The sequence below is a fragment of the Falco biarmicus genome, chromosome 11 (genome assembly GCF_023638135.1).
Source record: "Falco biarmicus isolate bFalBia1 chromosome 11, bFalBia1.pri, whole genome shotgun sequence".
NCBI classification, from domain to species: Eukaryota; Metazoa; Chordata; class Aves; order Falconiformes; family Falconidae; genus Falco; species Falco biarmicus.
Window position 1 is genome coordinate 26,155,093 of NC_079298.1, and position 22,980 is coordinate 26,178,072.

Genomic DNA, 22,980 nt, shown 5'->3' on the forward strand with positions numbered 1-22,980 from the left:
TAATTTTCATTACTGACGTTATCTTTGCAAAGAATTTTAAACGTAAAGGGCATCATTTGAGGAAGATTTCATCAAATCCCAAGCTTGGAATAGTTAAATAGTTCTCATCTTTGTTCTCTCAGCTTATCACAGAAATTATTCCAAAACTGATTTACAAGCTATTACAGAAGCTAGTATTTAATTCATACCAGTTTTGTGGATTCTGGCAGTAATGAAGTAGTATAGCCACAGCTTATATTGTTTCTCCAAAACCTTCATTAAAATGATATGTTTATATATGTACTAGCCTGTCTTAAGAAACTGCAAAAATAGCAGCAATCACAAATAAATTAAAAAAAAAGGACCAGATTTAACTTTCAGTAAAGTCAAATTTCATATTTAGAAGGAACGTCAAAGTACACAGCAGCAAGTAGAAAAAAAGTGCTGCTCCAGCAAATAAAGTTTGTTTCAAATACTGCCCAAGGTGTAATAAATTCTTGTTTCTGCCTGTTATTAGGCCAATTACTGAGTGTGACAGAAAAGGAGAGCGAGAATAGAGACAAGCCAAAACCAAAGCCGCGTTGTCCTGGGAAAATTAAAAAAAAAATAAATAAAAAATATCAAAAGGTAGCAAGACTGTGAATTCATTTCCTGGCAATTTTCATCATAATGCCTATAAATATTTTACCAACATAATAGCCTGGTATGGAAAACAATTAATCAGCAAAAGACAAATTCCTGAGGGAAATAAATTCTACCTGGCTGCTTCTTCCAAGTGGTGAGCAGAGCAGAATTTAGAGCACTACCTTCTTGGGTGAGCTCTTTACGCTGAGGAAAGCAGCTTTGCAGGCCAGTGCCCAGCCTTAGGAAACTGGCAGGCAGGTCAGGTCCTCATTTTTAGCAGAATCCTATGAAGATGGGGACGATGAAGACATCAAGCTGGTGCTTGCTTGTTCAGGCTCTCACCTTGGCCCTACATGTAGAAGGTTTACTATTCACACTGCCAATGTCTTTTGGTGGACTAAATAAGATAAGGCAAAGATAAATAAAGAGCTTGCCTGGTTGCCTGCCGTGGCTTACATGAGAAGGCAGGTATATACTAGAAGGATGCTCAAAACAATAAACCGAAAATTACATTGCGACTCAATAAGGAATATAAATGCTAATACAGGTGACATGCAGAGATGGAGATTACTTATAATTAAGTAGATTTCTGATATTAAAATGTGAAATTTAAGTTTTCTCAAACCTTATTAGCACAGACCAAATTCGGACTGGAAAAGATGCATTTTATTGTCATTACAAGCTCAAGGCTTTGAGAAAGTGCTAAGAAAGCATGTTATGCACTTCTGGTTAGAAGGGATTCTACCAGCAGTGCTGAAGTATAATGAATATCAGATCACAATCAATTCAGCTGGATTTCAATTTCATATACTTAGGATTTCTAAACCAGGGCAGAGTATATGGCTTTCCACATATTTAGCTACCATTTCATGCATTTTATTCTCCCTCACCTATTAATAAAATTACAATTTTATACAGGAGTACATTCAGTGGAAAGTTTTCTTACCAATCATCCTTTTCTTCAGCTTCATTATTTTTTTCCTCTGAACTCCACAGAACTTCACTAATTGAAAATTTTTAATATAAGTTTCTATTACTGTATTCCAAGTATATTTGTAAAATTATGTGTGCATCTCTGAGAGAGGAGATTTACATCACTCATCACTGCTTTACCTGATTTTTTATTTTAATTCAGTGGAAAATGAAGGCAAAACCTGTTCCCCATTTCAGAAGCTGCGAAGAATGATTCCTTTTCCTGAAGATATGGTAGGATCCTTGCATTATAACATGTAGCTGCAGTATCTGCTTCATTTTCCACCTGAAAATATATACACATATTCCAACATAGTCTATGTTTCTTGGAGTGGGTGTCCTGTCCTTGTGAATGCCTGTAAAATAAAAACCACATACATGATACTGAAAAAAAAATAACAAGAGTAACACAATCACTAACTTAGGATTTTGATTCTGTATCAAAACACCAAAAAACAAACCTGCTGCAGAATTACTATTTCCTGTATAAGATTTCTTTTCTGTAAGGTTTAGCATCCAAGAAGTGCCCAGGCTTCACATTGCTTAGTTGTCCAGATTACAGTTCGGTTTGCAATGACCTTAAACCTAGCATTCGTAATTCAATTTAAGCGGTTATATTAGTTCCAGTCAATTTGCTAAATCAGTCAGTCCTAGTCAGCTTGCAATTCCTGTGTTCCTAACTAGGGAATTGGTTCTGATCCAGGATCCACATATTTAACATCTGAAAATGGAGCAGCTTATGACAATGTGCTGCTCTCTGACAAGGATGCTGCAGAAATTTCCACTTCAAGATAGCCACCTTTCTCAAAGGGACACTAAGACAGAGGCATCTGTCTTAGTGCAGGGTAACTGCTTCAAAAACAATCTATGCAAAGGAGAATGATGCAAATTGACCCCAGATGTTGCCCAATAATTGGTCAACGCTAGTACTTTATCATGACTGAGCCACAAATAAGAAGTTATTTCGTGTACTGATCAGAAAAAAAAAAAATGTGCAAAAGTTTCCTCAAATTTAGAAGGACCTCTTCTGCTTGCATATAATTTTATATATCTTTCTCATAACTCCAAGACACCAGGGGGATTTGTTATAGCCTCATTGGGATTCTAGGTTTATTAAACTATTGAATTAACTAGCTTCATCCATGCATGCAGTTTGTTCACCTGTGAGAAATTAGAGTAATATTTTTCATAGATTATGCAGGACCAGATTTTCAGCTAACCTCCAGCCCAGCTTTCACATTTGTCCTTGCAAATTCAAGATTACAGATGTAAGTATTAAGACATAGTCAATCAATTCATTCCTAAGAAAAACTGTAAGTTTAATTATTTATGGAAGCAAGCATTTATCCACCAAAATGCATGTCTGGCGTTATAAATCAGAAAATTTATATTAACTAACTTAATGCATTTCCCACCATCGTACAGCATCAGAAAGAAAAGGATGTAAGAAGTGTATGCGAAACAAACAAGTAAAACAGCAGCAATTTGCACCATATGGTGCATTTCATTTAATGAAATTGAAGTTTATCACTGGTACAGTATGTTCACCAAGACACCATTTTTGCCACAATATGCAATAGATAAAATTCCAGTACAAAGTGTACGTTTCCCTCGCTTTTTTTTTCTGGCTGTCATTATCAAAACAGACCCACACATATACATAATGAAATACTGCTCAAAAATTCTACAGCTTCAAAGAACACAGAGATGACTAATATTATGCAACCTGTAGACCTAAAGGGATTATAAAGGCTTTGGGGTTGAATTCCTGCATACATTGCTGGCTAATACTCATTTCTGAGAAGGACCAGGGTAAAGATCACAGTATCGAAGTGCACCGAATCAGTTTCACGGCAGTCGGTAGAACCAAAGTGGCAGCCTAGTTAGGGAAAGCACAACAGGATGGTGTTGGTCCTGCATCTGTCAGCAGGGGCAACCAAATCCCACCCTGGGACGTCCCCGGGCATCACTCCCCCAGCAAAATTCTTGTGTCTGCATTTACAGATACGCATGTTCTAGTTACAGTTGCTAAGACACCTGCTGCTTACACAAAGCTGCTCAATGGAGTTGTTGTTCAGGTGTTCAAGTGTACTGTTGTCACCAGAAATACAATTTTTGTACTAGACGCGAGCCGTTGTCAAGAAATGGAAGTAGTAACGGTGCATACTGGGAAAAAGGGGTCAAGAGTGGGTTTGGGACTATTGCTTGTTTATTTTGAGAAAATGAGACTGGGTCTGGATGAGCATTTTCTGTTTCCCACATAGTGTAATTTTCACTCGAGTACTCTGTGCATGTCTTTGTGACATCCAAGAAACAAATTACTATTAAGTTAATTCTGACTTTGATATGCCTGAACAAGACCTCTCAAGAATAATGACATCAGTTCAATCCTATACACTAGCAGTCTTTACAGTTCAAGACTGCAAGGTAGGCTCAAGACAGAGCACTCATCTTCAAAGAGAAGAAATATTAGAGGATTGCTAGGGGTGAAAGGGACTTGAGAAGTCCTACATTGAAGTGTAAAAAGTTAAACATGTGTATATGCATATATACACACACACACACCCCCAACACCGAAGCCAAAATCTCTGTAACTTGGATGCCTTGGTATTCTAAATAGAAGCTGCCTGATTTTCACTACTCCACGTTCACAAGTCCCAGAGATTGTCCCTTACTGTTATTACAACAAATATACAGTGAAGTAGGCTCTTCTCTGTTTTAGTGGAAGAGTGAATGAAAGTCTTTCCTCATCATGCTGTAATTTGCAAAGCAACTTATATGATGACCTATTAAATCAGTGCAATCTTTAATATATAGAAGAGTTATGCAAAGTTTATGATAGAAATCTCAAGTGTAATATTCTTCAAACACAAAGTTACAAAAAAATTTCACATTCTATTATTTGGAAAAGCCTAAATATAAATAAAAATAAGATTTTATTCATTCCTAACCTAATCCAAGTGATGGAATTTACAGAGCCCACAGCCGCAACCTTAAGACAGAACTCTGAAAGGACCTTAAGCTTAAATTTCTTCTCCGGAAGAAATATTGCAAGTTCACAAGTCACATCTAATAGAGCAAAACTGAATTCCAGCACCATCACTGCAGCCTAGATCTGAAAGTGCTATGATCACTCCTGATCTAACAGGCTTGCTGAACTGTTAAGTTTGTAAACATCTCTAAAAATTCAACAAGCTTTGAGAACTCAGATTATTGGCCAACAAAGTTTGAGTCTCTGTAATGATTACAGTGAGGCTTTTTAAATTCCGTGAAGTTCTCTTTAGTTGTCCAGTCACATGTGTTCCAAAATGCAATTTCTGGGACCGCTGTAACTCCAAAAATTATTTTATAACCTTAAAATGAAGCCATCGATTTTATTCAATCTGTAATCAGACACTTGTGACAATGCCATAGTAATTCTCTCTTTTCAGATTGTAACATTAATTAGGTAATGGATGGGAAAGGTTAACATCATCCTGTACACAGGATCATAGAATCATTGAGGTTGTAAAAGACCCTTAGGACTGATTCCAGCTGTTAACCTAACACTACCCAGTCCACCATTAAACCATGTTCCTAAAGTGCCACATCTACACATCTTACATATTTTTGTTCTTCATTAATGCAGAAGTAAATCACAACTCAAGTCATAGCACAAGTGATATTTTCTTTCTTTCATCCCCTCTGTTTTCAGTGGCATCCAAACCTAGTTCCCTCACCTATTCTGCAGAAATTTCAGTATTTTCTAGTCCTTCAATGTAATGCCCAAAACAAAATCTTCTCTAGCTATGTTGTGGAAGGTAACATTAACAAACCACAACATTTAAAAAAATATGTATTTGCATTAATCTCTTTGAAAAAAAATTGACAAAAATTAGTATAAAATCCCTTCAAACCATTTTGCTGCATACCACTATGCAAAATATCTTAGCAAAGATTTTCTATTTAGCAAGTCTAAAAGGGGTTATTTACCCACTTGTGATATCACAAACCGCTTTACATACAGTCAGTTGAAAGTCAGAGAGATTCCTGTGTGATCCCGACAGAATAATGTTCATACATCATTCATAAAGGTGGCTCACAAATACTACGCTAGATGCAAAGTTCATTAACGTAGTGCAGCAGGATACATTTGGAGGATAATACTGCCTGTAATGTGAAGATCAGTACAAATCTTTTTAAAAATTTAATAGTTCTGCATGTTCTCCAAATTCTGATTCAGCTCCATAGCATGAATGGATTTATTTTTTTTTAGAAAATTTTCTGGTTGGGATATCAGTTGATTTTTAGATGAATGCATGCTCTACGTTCAGAAGTGCAACACCACTCCTCCACAGAACCACCAAACACACGTTATGAGATGTACACTCATCCAGGCCCTTACTCTTCCAGTTTGTGCAAGCCATATTTCAAGTTCCCCGATTTTAAGAGGCCTTTATCTAGCTGACGCCTTCACATCTCTCAATGACCATTTTCAGTGTTACCTGAATATGTAAATGAAAACATTTCAGTCCTTGTACATCCACTGAGAACATGGTTCACTTCTCACCTGCAAAAAACCATGGATGCAAAATCAGTGGCTGCTGTCAATAATTGTTGTTTATAACTGACAGTACTGAGGGATCCCACTCAACAACTTGGGCTCTCTTAGACTAGATTCTGTAAACATGTTGAACTAAAAGATGTATTTGCTTACTGTAACTAAATAAAACACAAGGCAAAATCATCCTTACAAGATTCTTATGATACTCAAAATGTCGAAGAACTTCCATTTATCACAACTGAGATACTTCAAAAACCCTTCAAGGAAGACACAACAGGCTAGATTATTATTCTCTACAACCTATAAATGTTCAGATACTTTGCAGAGAAATTCTATATCATTTATCTTTTATCAGAGATGAAGTTGCCAGAAACAACCCAAAAAGCAAGTGGCAAAGTTCATTACACCCAAGCTCCACATCACACTGAGTAGGAACAGTGTTACACTACAGAGTAGTGAAAACTCCTTAGTAGCTTTGGTTATAATTACCACTACACACAGTATTATATATATGACCTGTAATATTATTATGCATAAGGTATATGACAATTTTCAAAATATTACTTCACACATCATTTCAGAATGGAAATCAAACCAATATGTGTTCTCACAAGTGATATGCATCCCAAATGGTGTGAAATTATCCCTTGCCTGAACAGGTAGCTATGACGCTTCATTAAGGCTTATGAACAACAGGGTAATAAAGAAGTTCGTTTTTCTACACTTATTTTTTAATGACAAGTAGTAACATATAGTGGGTGGTAAATTAAAGATAGCAATCAAGTTTTCAACTATCATATTATCTCATAAATAATTTCCTAAATCTTAATAGAAGTCATTTTAATGACAGGAGAATAAGTTCTTTACAAAAATGCACTAACAAATTTGGACCTCATCCACTAAAATAAATTTGTTTATTATTTACTTTTTGCTAGTTTTACTGACCTTCTGGATAAGAACTCTATTAAATTCTTCCTGCAAAAGATGCCTGCTAAATACATTCCCAGATCAAAGCTGGCACATATGCCAAAAAAAAGTAAGCTAAAACATAATGCCAATCACATTTGTAAGTTGAGATTTGCTCACCTAATAGAGCTAAAAAGCATTCACAGGAGATGGGATTCAAATGCTAACACAGTGTCTTCAGCTCCAGTGCAGGAACGTAAAAGCTTGAATACAGAAACAAAGGTTGGAGCCCACACAGTGGGAGCAGAGGTTACTGAAAAGAAAATGTAGACTAGCAAGAACAAGACAAAGTAGAATTAACAATTCTGTTCTCACTACCAGTCAGACACAAATTTTACCCTAGTCCAAAACAGAAGTGTATATGAAAGACATTGGAATTCAGAGGGAAACAAAGCAAAAAATCCACTGTTTCAAGAGTTATAACATTTAGGGGAAACCCAATACTGGGAAAGTGAAAAGAAAGAGAACTTAAGTTGTCCCCAGGCTAAAAATATACCAGGAGCTCAGGGAAAAAGCCAATCTGGATACTATGTACATATGCATAAATCCGTAGACGCAGTATTTAGCATTGTACTCCCTGACGTGAAAACTGCAGGACTTCAGCCTTGCACAGACAGGACACTCACCGCCCGAGGATTTCAGCATTTCACCTCCTGTCTAGGTGAGACACTGCTCACCTATCTTCTGGGAGAGCCTAAGCCCATCAGCACCACCTCTGCTTTGTCTTTGGCTCCAGCTGTGAATTTAGCAGTACTAGCCTGGCCATCTAGTCCAGGTGTTCACAAAGCAGCTGCTTTTCAACAACCTTTGACAAACCACATCACAGGCCTCCCTCAGACCAAAGCAGTTACATCTGCTCTTCACCACACACCTCCTAAATCATTACACGTAGTTCTTATAAGGAGATAGAATATTATATGTGTTCCGAAGCGAACATTTTCCCCCTAGACCTTCTACTGGCATCTGCTGTCACCATGTTCAACACAGGACTGAACTAGGGTCTGAATGACTACACTGACTCATTTAATACATTTCTTGTTAACTTCTCTTACCTTTAATTACTGTTGTTTAGTAGGATGGGAGAACCGCATGTAGAGCACTCCAGTAACTACATTTATTATACTGCTTTCTTTTGCCATTCTACAGCTTGCTTTCTTTCCTCATGTCAGTTTTTTTCTATGCCCTCATAAAGTATATTTATTACTTTGCTCTAGAGATCTCCCACAGGCAAAAAGTAGGTGGATTGGTACCTATGAATTAGTCTTGACAGTGCTCTTTTGCCTCCCTAGATCTGGTAGAGAGTCACAACTCCTTTTATAATTCTCTCATTGAGTAGGATGTAAGGAACGATGACTAAACTATGTAGATTTAGTGGTGAACAATTTTTTGACAGGTTTCTCGGTTACTGGCAATATCTAGTATCTGAGTGTCTCCCAGACTTTATTGAGGTTAGCCTCATGACTCTACTGCAAAGCAGAGAGACATACTAATCCATTTCATTCCTGGGGACCGAAGCTTGAAGATGTTGAAAGACTTACAAAGTCAATTACAGAAAGAAAGATGAATTCTGACACCTCATCCACCGCAATAAGTACCGAGACCTACAGTTCCCTACTCCATCCAAATTACACAAATCTGAAGTTAAATAGTCTTCCATCTGCATGTATTTGCCACCCACTTACTTCAAATTATCTTATCCAAGACTATTTTACATTACATCTCCCAAAACATTGTCTTTGCCTACCATGCTTGGAGTTTCAATGTTGTGATATGTAACTCACACATTTGATTTTCCTGGTTTGGGTTTTTCTCTTTTGCACTTCAGTCTAAGGCTAGAAGGAAACCACAACTACTGTTTTTTGAAGCAATGTTATGCGTGAGTCAAAGTAATTGGAAGCATCCTAACAGTCTGAGAAATTAAAAGGATGTGCATACAGAGAAAACAATAAAACACTGAAATCCTTGCCCAAAAGAAGAAGTTGGCTATGGGGTGTTTTTCCCTTCCTTATCTGACTTTATTGGATATGTTTAATCTCATACAATAACAACATTATGACTTTATAAATTAATACATAATATCTTTTATAGTTTGAAATACCTATAGCTTAGGCATTTCATGTCTTTCATAGATGTCTAGATACTGACACAATTAGCTTTTGATACATAGATATTTCTGCTTACTGGAAATCTGGTAGCAAAAAGACTCGACATTTTGAATGGGCTCATAAATATATATTGAATTTAATCTTTTAATACACAAAATCCGTTCTTCTATTGTTTGGTTGGTTTGGTGGCGGCTTGAGAGAAATATTTTCTATAAATATTTTTGTTTTGTACAACTAATTAGTCCATAAATCAGTACATTGTAATGTGGCAGAGATTACCCTCAAGCCAACAGAAAGCAACTGATTGAATGCACTTACCTTCTTCATAATTCAGCTATCTCTAATGTCTCTACATTTTCTTCTGCAGCTTTCAAACCTTGCCTTGCTACTTTTTTCTCTCTTCCCATACTTCAAATGTAGCCCAGTTTAACCAATAAGCATACTTGCTATTAAACACCAGATATTTCCTGTGTTTTGAACGAAGTACAGTGGGCTGATGAAGTACATAAATAAACAATAACCAGATAATCATAGATTAATCAGTTTGATGCTGGAGTAGAAATTTTTACATGATTTCCATTTTCACATTATTTATTAGGGCCATTTACCGATATTAAAAATATGCCAAGTCTCAAGCAAATACATGTCTCTAAAAGAAGGGAGAAGAAAACTACAAATGTACAATTCCTTTAACAGATGCCAAAGACTAATTAAGAAGTCAATTCAGGATGGCAATCATATTCTTAAAGAATAATAATTTAAAAAAAGCATAAGCACATGTTGAACTTGGAGCATGTACTTTAATAACATCAAAGCCCCCTTTAGTATATTTTTTCCTTCTTAATCTATAATGCCCACTTTATTTTCCTCAAAGAGCTTGCAATGGCTACAAAGAGGTAGGACTGTTCTGAGGCAGCATCACTTGTGAGTTGCACTAGTCATCCAGCCCTCTACAACTTTAACAAATAAAACAACAGGAAAAAAAAAACCAAAAACAAAAAAAACAATTAGACAGGCATGGCTTCGCCATTATTTCTGCTGACTCACATTTCTGAGTGGTAATTCTTGCACAGCAATTAGTTGGCGGTCTTAGTACAGCTGCTAATGGAGATGTGCACACTGATTACCAAAAGCTATCACTGTTTTTTCTCCTAACTGACAATCTTAGCAAAGGAAGCCAAGTGGAACGATGATGAGCTAGCCTTGCATGTCTCAAAACAAGGAGCAGGAAACAGATTGACAAAACAGTATTAAAAAAACACAGAACTTCAGTCTACATGATGCATCTATTCTCTGGACAACTAGGATTCATTCTCCAAGGACTGACCAGCTCGTCTTCATTAATGACCTGCTCCAGAATCCATTAAACACAAAGGAAAGCCTCACCTTGATTTCAACAAAACAGATTCAGGTTTTAAATTCAGTGGAAAAATAATTTCAGGAAAGGAAAAAGTAATCCCTTAGGCATTATCTCTCTGATCCTACTATAATTTGCAACATTTGTACAGTTCCATGTACTATTTATTGTGCATTATCCTATTGCAGCACTTAAATTATTATCATTTGAATGTTTCCACAGACCCAGCAGTTCTTGTGACAAATGTCTTAATTTTAAAAGCTGGTCTGCATGGCAGGCACCATTTCTATCCAACAGAGAAAGGAACTCCCTAGCTGAAGCTGTTTTCACCAACAATTTGTTTGCCAGCAGCATGTTTTCCTGTTTAATCCATGTTAACATTTTGTTCAGAGTTATCCTAACTGGCATGTATTCTATCTGATAAACATCTCCTCTTTCCCCTCACGGAAACATTATTTATTTATGACATTATTGTTACAGACAACTAAACAGCCAAGAGGGAAACACATTTGCTTTTCTACAAATACCTACACATGTTGTTAAACCTGCATCATTTTTCTTATAGAAACATCTAAAATTTGGTAAAAGGCTTCCTAGCATGTCTTTGGTATCCACTGAGAACAAGGCACAAGGACAGACACATGCAGCAGTACAAAATCAGCAAGTGTTCAGAACAGGAGGAAAACAGTGACATTTCAGGTTGTTAGGCTGATATATGAAACTTTGTCCTTTTCAGTCCACTTTGTCATGACTCCATGACTAAATGAACTAAATGGACTCAATATAAAATGGCACAAATCAAGAGCTGCTTTCATTCACGTTCTCTGTATCTTTGCCAACGTAGGAACAAGTCAGTGGGTTGTCAGGAAACCAGTACCCAAACATGCACGAAGCGAGCTAACACCAAATAATCTGTGTTGGAGGTCGTGGTGCCCCCCAGGCTGCTTCGTGACTGAGGTGGAATTAGGAAAGAAGAAATAGTATAAATCAAAATTACTAGAAGTGCCCAAGAAGCAAATACCCTCAAATTCCCTCTCGCTTCATCAGTTAGCAGCACATATCCATATACAAAAGGACCTGGAGACCTACATCTGTTTCATGAATGACACTAGAAGTTGTAATGTGTCATCAATTTAAATCACTGCTCCGCACCAGATCAGGACTGGCAGTCTCCCACATCTCTGCAGATCCTGTTCCATCCACAGTCTGTACTTTGATCAATATATAAAGATTTTAGTGTGTCTACCTGTAGGTTTCCCACTGTTCTTTCTGTATGATCTTTGTCTTAAAGTGCAAGCCTCTTTAGTGCATGCATGTCCTCAAACTATGTGAGACAGCTTAAGACATAGCACCTATCAGTTATTATTAACTGACATATTCTTGAATCTTCTCACACTGGGCTAAATTTTTCAGATACAGAAAGGACAGGCTCTGCAAAAAGGCTCAAGTCAAAAGGAGCAAAAAGGCAAAAACTGGGAGAAATTGAAGGCACAGACGTTTGTCAGCAGGACAAAGGTGACCTTTAAAGATGGACTCAGCTGTAGGTGTATTATTTAAGTAATAGATACTTATATACATTGGAATTATGCAGGTAGATATACATACATGCTCATGTGCTAATCATATTTGCTAACCAAAGATTTTATAGGGCTTTTCAAATATTTCAATTCTGTTACAAAGGAAAGTATTTGCATATTATGTGAACATACACGGGTAATAACTGTGTTTGAGTATCCACCCACCTGCTCATTTGCAAATGACTTCCTAAGTTAAATCAGTCTTACCCTCTGTACTGTTTCTCAGCTAAAGGACGTTTTCTGCCCATTATCTGCTTCTTAGTACAGAAGATTTAGAGACCTTCTGGAGTCCCTCACCAACAGAATCTGTTGCATCGATATGGTCCTTCACAGCAAAAAAAGCAATGCAGCCTGGGAATATTAAAATGTAAGAGTCACCAAACATTCTTTTCCACCCAAAATGATAGCTGCAGCATATAAAAGCATGATGGCAGCAAGTATAGGATGAAATGCTGTGCAAAACCTGAGCACGTACCCACGGTCTGTGACAGTTTTATGAACTGATGTCTCTGTCACTCTGAGCCTGTGCCTTGACTATAGTTACCCATGTTAATTAAAACAGAGAGAGAAAGGGGTGCCGATCTGTGCAGCCAAAGCTGCACTCCTCAGAGGCTAAACCTGTGCATTGCAGAGGAGCTGCTGCATCAGCTCTCAGCCAGGGACCGCAGGGATCACCACCTGCAGCGGGGCAAGGCAGGGGGGGGAGGCAGGGAGAGCAAACACATAGGCAGAGGGCAGGTGAAAGGATCAGCGATGCGGACAGCAGAAATAAAGGTTACTGGCAGGTCAAGAGGGGAAACAAGTATACTTTTCAAAAACATCACAAGCATCATTGACTTACGTAGAAATTTTCTAGTTTAGCCCCCAATTAAAATTTTTCGCTGCACACCGCTACTCCTGAGAGCAGGTCAGGTTGCTGATTAATAAGACCTGCTTTCTTAATGTTTCTCTGCTAAATTAGAAAAGCTGTGGAGCAGGTCTTACAAAAACTCAAAAAAAAACAAAACAAAACAAAAAAAAAACAAGAACAGCCTCCTCCCCCCCCACCCCCCTACAATCTTGAAATACACATCTTGTTTTTAATACACCTAAGAACTTTCTAAGCTTCTTACAACAATGCTGAGCAAGCAGGGGGTGGAGGAGGAGGGTGATGTTTATAAAGCCTTCTTAGAACCATGTGTTGGTTGCATTTTCAGACTCATTAGTCACCTACCTCCACTCCCAAGTGAAATCACTGGGGCCACTGAGCCGAAGGACAACAGCCCAAACTCAGAATCCTTGCATTCACTGCACAGAACTCAGCACTGTGCAGGCTTTCTCCCTAATCGTGTCTTAGCACAGAACACGAAGGGCTGAGACTTTCGAATCATTCTAAGGAAAGTAAGTATCAAAGTCTTTGGGCTCTAAAAAGAACTGATTGTCTGGCTTCTTTAGATGCCTTCTAAAATCCAAGATTTAATTGTTATCCTTCATCATCATTTACTTTTAAATGCGTATATACTCACACACGTACAGACCCATACATACACACGTGGTACTCAGTTGCTCCTGACGCAGATTAGCCTGACATCTTGTGGCTATAAGGAACATAACGTGCCGGTTAACCAGATTTCTGAGTACCAGCCGGATGTACATATCCATACTAATGCCTACATAATTCAGGCAAATACAAAACAGCTCTTGAGCAATGCAAGACAATTACTTCACTTAATTAGATGCGCCGTGGTGTCAGCATTGTGTCCTGATAAGACAAGCTGGGATAGAATTGTAAAGGCAAACCACAGTTACAAATAATGCAGAGCTTTGGTTAACCGGACTACAGCAGGTAGTATTTTGCTCAAAACTATATGCCTATCTAATCTGAAATAAGGATTGCCAAGATGTGTGCAGTTATCACTCTGATATTGCCATGCTAAATATTACTTTCATTTTCATCACAGGAACCAAACCATTCCTGCTGCAAGAGCAGAACATGAGTGCAGAGACTATATGGGGAAAATAAATGTCTTCTCAGACAGGAAGATAAACGGCTGACAAAGAGGAGTGGGTTTGCCTGTATACACAGGCATAGCATGGGTACGTGTGTGGCAGGGAAAGGGGAAATGCCCACCCTATGAAAGTAGATGCTTTTCCTTTTCCTAAAAAAATTGTCTATTGATTAATTTTCAGGGAAAATATCTTGAATCTCAGGGGAAGAAAAAGATTCTTTCTTTTAGGAGGATTTGCTGCGCTGTCGGAAGAGGTTTGACATTCACCTCCTGTTCTCCTTTTTGGCATAGAAAAGAACAATCAAGCAATAACACAGAGAAAATAATCTGTGCGGTTTGATTAGTTTCCACACCAGATGTTCCCACATATATTCACACCTCCCCAACTCTTTTTTTCCAGCCAAGAGTATGTGCAGCTGGTACTTCTGTACACCAAAGCTATTTAACAGAGCTATTAGCAAGGGGGGTTACATTATGGATCCCACCACTCTTCCCTGGGGGCCTGCTCCTGTTCCCACTGAAGTTAAGGCATCATCACGCTCACTGTTTTCAGAGGCAGCCAGAAAACATTGCTGGAAAAATTTTTACTACTCAGTTACAAACCTGTGCTTTCACCTCTTCCAGCCTATGATTTCCATTTCATTTTCTTGCTGGTACTGTAAGGCACTGCAGCCATTCACTGACCGGCTCCAGGGTTTCATTCTTTGTTAAGTAGATTCCAATGGCAAAACAATTTTTACAAGAATCACAACAGATAAGAACTATTGCATTTGTTAATAAAGTTTTAATGACCATAGATTTCTTGAAATGGCAACTATAAAGTTGCATCTCATTAGTGTACCAGCGACTGAATAAACCTCAAAAGATAGACATGATTGTTCCCAGATGAAAACAACAGCCATGGGTTCAGCCAGACTTCCCCAGAGCAAGTACTGGCTAGAAAACCAACTCCCCAGCTTTCAGATGGCCACATTACAAGAAATTCTAAATTACTAGATCAGCCCCTGTTCATTTGAAAATAAAAAAGGGTGTTTTCTTAATATTGACAGAAATGCCATAATCTTGGAGCTCTAAATGCTTTGGTTGCAAGTAAGCGGTTTACTGTAAGATGCAGAAAGGAAAAAAATTACTACCCCTTCATATTTTATTAAAAAGGCAATTATAAGGTTATGTACACTTGCATTTCTAGGAACTCAGTATCTGCAAATTTTGCAGCCAGTTTGTCTTCACAACCTCTGGGTCTTGTTGCGGAAGACACACACGTGGGATTCTTTCATGAACGATTTATGCTTTCTTGATGCAAATTAGAGGTGATCTGAGGTAGAAACATGCTGGTGGAAGCACTGCAGTAACAGCTGGGAATAAATCAACCTGTACACCCTCAGTGCTGTCCATGGAGATTTTTTTGCCACTAGGTTCTCAGTGTGTGCATCCGAAGACCAGTTTTTTCCATGTGGAAGATCACTTGGAAAATAATGTTAAAGATGACTGAAGGGCTCTGGTTATCCGGTGAAAGCTGCTGCTTTCCAAAAGGGACATTTTAAATGTTTAAGTGCCAGGTTAGCTAGATTACTTCAGATAATTAAAAGCATAAATAAGAAACACTGCTTTTAGAAGGCAAGTGATTGCATGAACTGGTCAGTAAGAAGTATGTGACTAAGAAGAAGGAATGGTCTACACCTACCCCTGGAGTCCCTGTGAAGAGGCAAGACGCAACACTGCGCTACATCAACACTATTAGGCTGACGACAGACTCTCAAAGGACAGCATGGCCTGGGCAAGCACTACTGGGAAGCAGGAAGGTACATTAAAATCAGGACATACTGATAAATAGTCAGAGGGGTCTGGGATTCCCTCAAGCAGCATAGGGAGATGCAGAAAGGAAGATTAGCAAACCCCACCCTCTTGCTCAGAAAGGGTCAAGCTGATACGGAAAGGATCTCTTCAGAATAAAGAGGGCAGTGGGCATCATATGCATTTCCTGAATCCTTAAAGGAAAGGTATAGGTAAAACTTGCTCAGATAATTAGATGTAAATTGGTCATACTATTCATTGCTGGTTTGGACGTGAAATGTCACAATGTTTAAATGCTCTCCTCCGGTGACTGCTGCTCCAGTATAAAAGTCTGCTGTAAAACTAGGCATAAAATGAAAAGGAACCACAAAGTAAAGCAAAATAATCCATGGTATTCCTTCTCCTTGGTGAATGAGGTTAAGAAGGGCAAAGCAGCAAATTGAAGGCAAATTACATGGCTAACAATGTCTGTATACTAATCATTGAAAGAAGAATTAACAAAAACGGGCATTTGTATTTAGTACGTGAGATGCTGTTTCCTGAACTTTCCCGAGTTCTGCCAGTGACTTCAGCGTAGCCACAATTCTATCCAGAAAATGTATCAAGTCGAACTCTGTGAGAAAATGGAGGCCTGCCAGTGTGTTAAGATGTGAGGAACATTGCATACCTCAGTCTTCAAATAAATAAATAAATAAATAAATCTTTGCCATGAGAATTTTTCTCTTCACAGGGAAACAAAATATATTTGCATTATACCAGCACAGTAGCTTAACTTATTCTCCTCCCTTATACACAGCTGATGCAAACTCCACTCTTTTTGTTATAACAGAGGAAACAGCTGGGCCTGTTCCAGCTGTATTAGTGGAACCTGAATTTTAAAGCACCAAAGATGCAGATATGACATGGGATTCCCCAATGCATACAAATACTCTAAAATCTGGCCCCCAGGTCCACCTGCAATGAAACAAGACAGACGATGTTTTATCATGTTCCAAAACATTCTTGAGAGGTAACAAGTGAAAGCAAACATAACACAAGCAGGATAGTAGGGTCTAGCAAAGCAAAGGATACCTTGCAGAAGGTGAAAGAGCACAAGAAAATATCACTCAGTCCCTTCCTCCCAATAATCAGAAAGCTTTGTCATCACAAATGCTTAAAGACGATATGGCAACCAAATGCTCCCCCTCCTACCCCTTTCAGCAAGCTCATTTCAATTGCAGCTACAAACCACGAACATAAAAAGACTTCAATGAACCCAGGAGACAGCAGATGTTAATTATAGCAAAATGGTATCAAAGCCAAAAGGAAATTTGTTTTGGTTTGGTTTTGCATGATTAGTTCAGCAGCACTCCCAAACAGTGTAAACTACAGGGTATGCAAACCCTGACCACTTGACAAAGATATATGTAGACCTGCCCATCCTATGTAACCGAATGTCACCTACGTAGTTATTAGCAATTGCCCTTAAGCTAATGCATCATATGTCTTTTTGACAAGAGTAATGGCTGTGTTCTGACAAAGAATAATTGCCATTTCAATTGAGAATGTTAAAATATAACTGAAATCAAACATGAAATTATTAGTGAAAAATGTAGGAAAGATGACAGAAGTGCATAACTACACTGGAATTATCAGCAGCTTGACTGACCTTAATATAGCCCTAATAAGTGTTCCATGCAGTACAATCCACAACAGCAAACGGCAACGATAGTTACTGCGCTTTGAGACTAGGGTGCCCTCAGTGCCCAAGGAGCTTCAGTGCTCACCAGAGAACAGCAGCGCTCCTAGGGAGCTTCTGTTCCCACCAAATCTCGCGCTTAATGGCCTAATTCTTCAGTTTTACACTAATTTGAAACTGTCAAGCTATTGAAAACACCTGAAGCTATACTGTGTACCAAAATGAGGAATAAAGCCGTGTCTTCCAGAATCAGCTGCTGTTCTCCTTCAGCAACCCTTTTCTTGGAAGTAATGAAGAGGGCTGAACAATAAGTACTGCAAGTCTCTCCTTGCAAACCTCAGACTTTTGCAATAAGCCATTGTCTCACTTTCAGTAATTGAAATGAAGCTCTCTAAATATTCCAATCAATTCCTTTTTGATTTACTGCCTTCCATGGCATTTTCCCCCTTCAATTATTGGTGCACTTGGACTTGTATTTCCCACAGGGACATTGCGTGCTAGAATTGTATGTCATTCTTTTAAAACGTCTCTTTCCTTCAGGTAGAAGTTTAGGCTGTACCCTGTAGGGCGTCCCTGAACTAATCTCTCCCTGGTCCTAGCAGAGGTCTCCTGCTTCTCCGACTAACAGTTTTTTCACCACAGCAATTATTAGAATATTGATCAAAAGCTTCCCCTGAATCTTGTCTCTCTAAGACTGCACTAAGCATAACAAGTTGACAGACTTAGACATCTTCCAGCATGCAATGTTACTACAGTAACATTGTAGTGTCTGATTTCCTACATTCAAATGCACTGGTTGTAGTCCTTGTCTCTCTCTGAGGAATAACGGATACAAATCCTGGGTGGACTTGGCCCACGAATCTGTAGCACTGAGCAATCCAGGTTTTGGAAGCGGTCTTTTTATGCTGGCCACTAATCATTGCCAAACAAGTCAGAAGATCCTTGTGCCCGCTGTGGGAAAAATGGGTGATGGAAACATTAGAGCAGCTCTTCAAAACCCACTGACTAACACATCGCCTTACTGATCAACTGTTATTTGTTTCGCAGTAGTTGGAAAATTAGGTGTTTTCCTAAAGGTGAATTTAAAATATCCCTTTGCATTCTTCCCAGCCTTCAAAATACTCTGTCATTCAGACCCATTGCTTTGTCATTGCACAAGAAAAGAGGTCTACGTGACTAACACTCACAGCCCTCACCCCACTCCTCACAAATATTATCCTTTTCTTCAGCAACAGAATTCTCAAATTCTCAAAATCAATCAATTTCCAACATTATTATGAAAAGGGAGACCTTGAAAAAGAAAAAGCCTTTGGGATAGTAATCTGTTCATTACAAGGATCTATTTTTCCCACGTATAAACATTGCAAGAATGTATCCTTAAGTCTATGTTACTTGTTCTTTACGTACCAGAAACTAATAAGGAAACCATGCCTACACCGTATTGATAATTCACAAGGCCAAAGAGACAGGGTGCAGATTTTCTGAAATTTTAATTAAACCTAAGAGAATCAATAAAACCATTTGTTCAGTTCTAGTACCTGGTTTTAGGCAATAATATCTTCATGCTGCTGCTTGTTTATATTAGAAATTACATGATCTGCTCAGCTGAAAAAAGATTATTGATTTGTATGTAAAACCAGGCAAAAGTACTGGCTGTTTACAAGGGATTCATGGTTACTGTGAATAGTATCTGTAAACAGTCACCTGACGCCAGCGTGACATATCAGCACACCTCAAAGGAAGCAAGCTGAACAAATCAACACTTTATATAGCACACAGGAACCACTAAGCCACTTTCTTTGTCCAGTTAAGGAACTTTCCAAGTCTGACTATAAAAATAACACAAAAGAATGCATGCTGTTCAATAGCTCCTAAGAGGAAGATGAAGGAAGGAGAAATAAAAGAAGAGGAAAATAAAAGGAATTTGGTAAACGTGATCACTTACCATTCAGGCAGCTTTCTGCTATGTTGCCCTCTCTGCTTGAAAAATCCAAAAGCACTTATTTAACTACTAACCAGTGAGCACTCACTGGTCCGAGGAACTCCCGGGAGCAGCACTCACTAGCCAAAAGCTTTCTGCCACTGAAAGAATAGTCTGCCCTTCACCATTTCTGCCCATACCAGAGGAAGGAAACAGCCAGTGAGAGCGGAATCTTTGTCACAGCCATCACCCACGGACAGTTTACAACCTTTTCTCTATGGGATTTAAAGAGCATCTTAGAATCCTTGTTGACCTTTCCTAAAATACCCATAAGTTACAAATTCCCAGCAACATTTATTGTCTTTAAAAGTGAACGTAAGTCTTGTCTGAGACTGCTGTAACTGCAGTATCATCATGAAATCCTGGTTCCATTCAAGTCAGCAAATTGCCTGCACACCTGTAGATTTCAGATGTCAGGTTTCATACTTGGCTAATGCAGAACATTTCTACAAATAGAACTATAGCTCTTTAGTACTGGTAACTGTATTTTTCATTTTAGTATGTTTGAATTGATGTGTAAGCTTAATTTGAACCTCCTGACTGTTACATGCAGACAGCTGTTGGCCATCTTTTATTGTTGTGGAAGTAGATAGGTGGAGGATTGTTTGGGTTTTTTTTTTAATTCATAAAACAAACACATTTAGTAAGAATGACACTAGTTTCTCAGTCTCAAGAATTCAAGGAGAGACAAAGCAGTCAAATATGGAAATACTTGGGTTTTTTCTGCATTTACTGTTGGAATCGGAAACCCCAAGCAAGTAATACTAAACAGGGAGGAGGCAGTCACATTTAATGCTTATCAAACTTTTTTCTGCAGATTCTTCATCCTAGAGAATTTTGTCCAAAATATCAGGCATCCAAATTTCAAAAAGCTGTTCTCAAAGCATTTCCTTTAATGGACAACAGAGCTGGGTAAAAGCAACAGATCTTGATTTTTGGTCTACTTTATTTCTGACACTTTAGGATTACTGCAGCTTTTAGGCTCATGCTTAGGGATGCTTAGGTCCCACGGCAGCAGTTGATGTCGAGGCCTCTGCACAACTTTGGGGTTATGTCTTTAACCTCAGCTTTCATGCATGTGATACAAGGATGCTGATGCGTTCCCCCCTATACACTGATGATCAGTTTGCTTGAGATGCAGCTGGAATATAATTTTCTGGACAGTTATGTTATGTGATTGCCAGAGAACTATGACTTACTATAAGGCATGGCCTCAGGCACCATCACTGCTAAAACTCATGCAGCTGAATAATTCTCAGAAGCGCACATCCTGACTGATCCATATGGCTTCAGTTTGCACCAGTTTGTGTCATTCTGACCATGAAAGGTCCACAGTTACAACTGAACTTATCAGTTCTGGTCAAGTTTGAGTCGCTTCTGAGGTTGTTGGCTATGTTCTACACCTCATGTGGTCATGCTTCAGACATTTTTTCTTAAAAGAAAATACGAGTGTTATGCTACAAAGTGTAACAGTGAATTCTGTTCTTGAAAGTAACCCGATACATTTAAAGGACATTTCAGTTTAGTTTTCCGCCTCCTTACAACAAGCTCTTTGTTGCATGATCACAATAGATCACTTAATTAGAACTGTAAAAACTATCTGGAAATAATATCAAATCTCCAGAAAGTTCCATTACTTGACAGAATGTTGTTAAAACAAGTGTTCAGTTCCCTCTTACAACAAACTTCGTCCCAGCCTACCAAGAAGCCAAACCCGGAGTGTCCTATAAACTCTTGTATAAGAAAATGCCACCATTGAGTAGGTGATACAGTGATTCTATTTTGGGCTCTGTTTCTACCAAAACATTCAATATAGAATGTTAATATTTTTCCAAAGAAAGAAATGAAAAATACAATATCTACAAGAAATATTTAAAAAAAAAAAAAGAAAAAAAAAGGAAAAAAAAAAAAACCAGAGGAAATGTTGATTATACTTGATTGTGTGTTTTGCCACTGAATTTGCTTTCCATATTTCCATAGGATTTCTTGTATTTTTTATATATATATATGCATCATGCTGCGTTACTGTGTTAGAAAGTATTCCAAGCTACTTTGGTACGTATATTTCAACAAGTTGAGGTTAATGCTTTACTAAGCATTTTTTACACTGACTATATGGGGAAGGGGAGGGGGGAAACACCAACATTAAATGCTTCTTGCACTGGCAAGTATAATAAGAAACCACTGCCCAAGGCAAGGTATTCCTTGAGAAACTTAACATAGGCTCGCAAAAGGCCTCTCTGGGTATTGCTTCCTAAAACAGGGACAAGGGGGTGACTGAAGTGTTCTTTTTTTCATGTCATTAGAGGAGAGGGAGAAGGAGAAAGGAAACAAAGTGTGAGAAATCAGAGAAGCAATAATACAGGCAGAGAAGAAAGCCACTAACGAAATTAAAAAAGCAGGGTTTTTTTAACAAAGTATTCACCAGAAACCTTGATGTCTGGAAAGGAAACCAATTCTTGGTCAGGAAAATGGAAAAAAAAAAAAATATAGAGACTTTGAAAGTATACTGGCTGTGCTAATGAAATACATTTCCCCACACACCCAATTTCTTCTACTAAAAGCAGCAAGATTCTAAACACTGGCTAACTATACCACAAACAGTATCTGAATGCATACTATGTAACAATGTTATCGTACAGATACAGCTGTAACTTCAGTATCTAGGTAATACGGGTTTAGAATTTATTAAAAAATCAATGCATTGGTAGAGCAAATCCTGACATTTTGCCAACTCTTTGAGGGCAGGGTTGAGCCACACAAGGACCCATCAGTATCAGCTCCAAAATAAGCAGCCCAAATGACAAGAGGTTGAACCACCAGGTCAAAGCTCAGGCTGATGTGCAGTGAACCATGCATATGCTCCAAACACCACGTTTGTGTCACGTTAACAGGTTCTGGATTTTGAACCCGGTTTTGTTTTGTGTGTGGAGATGCACCAGTCTCCAGTGACACATGGAAGAACAAACAGTGTCACATCACATGCCACTTGTTCTCCAGTTACATTGTTGTGTCACAGGTTAATCATTGTCACTTCATGCAGCCACACATCACACTGTCTATTAATTATTACTTAATGTCACTACACTACTAAATGGTTTGATGAATTCTGTTAGTAATTAGAAATGTTTGTGCAGTGACACTCAAATAAAACTTTTCTCTTCACAGAGCATTCCTGATGACAAGCCAGAAAAAGAAAACACCTAGGTTTATTAGTCTTACTGACTAGAGGCACTTTATTTGGACTACAGCTCTTTTCTATGCTTGTTGATTTATTTCACTGGTAACTACCAAATACTCTTGACAATCCAAAAACTGAGACTAAATTCAGCTACATGTAAGACAAACCACTGCATCACTTTATACACATTTAGAACAGAGAGAAAGGATGCCATGCCAAAAGCTAGCACTGCTAT

The 22,980-nt window shown here is 38.3% G+C and overlaps 1 long non-coding RNA gene across 1 annotated transcript; it reads right to left on the reverse strand.

Annotated features, from left to right (window-relative positions):
• Positions 1-64: 64 nt before the first annotated feature.
• LOC130156784 (uncharacterized) lies at positions 65-11,491 on the reverse strand. The gene is made up of 3 exons (XR_008824609.1): positions 7,205-11,491; positions 6,060-6,124; positions 65-1,931 (listed from the first exon to the last, which is right to left on the reverse strand). It is a non-coding gene; the product is annotated as an uncharacterized LOC130156784 (long non-coding RNA).
• Between the last annotated feature and the right edge of the window lie 11,489 nt (positions 11,492-22,980).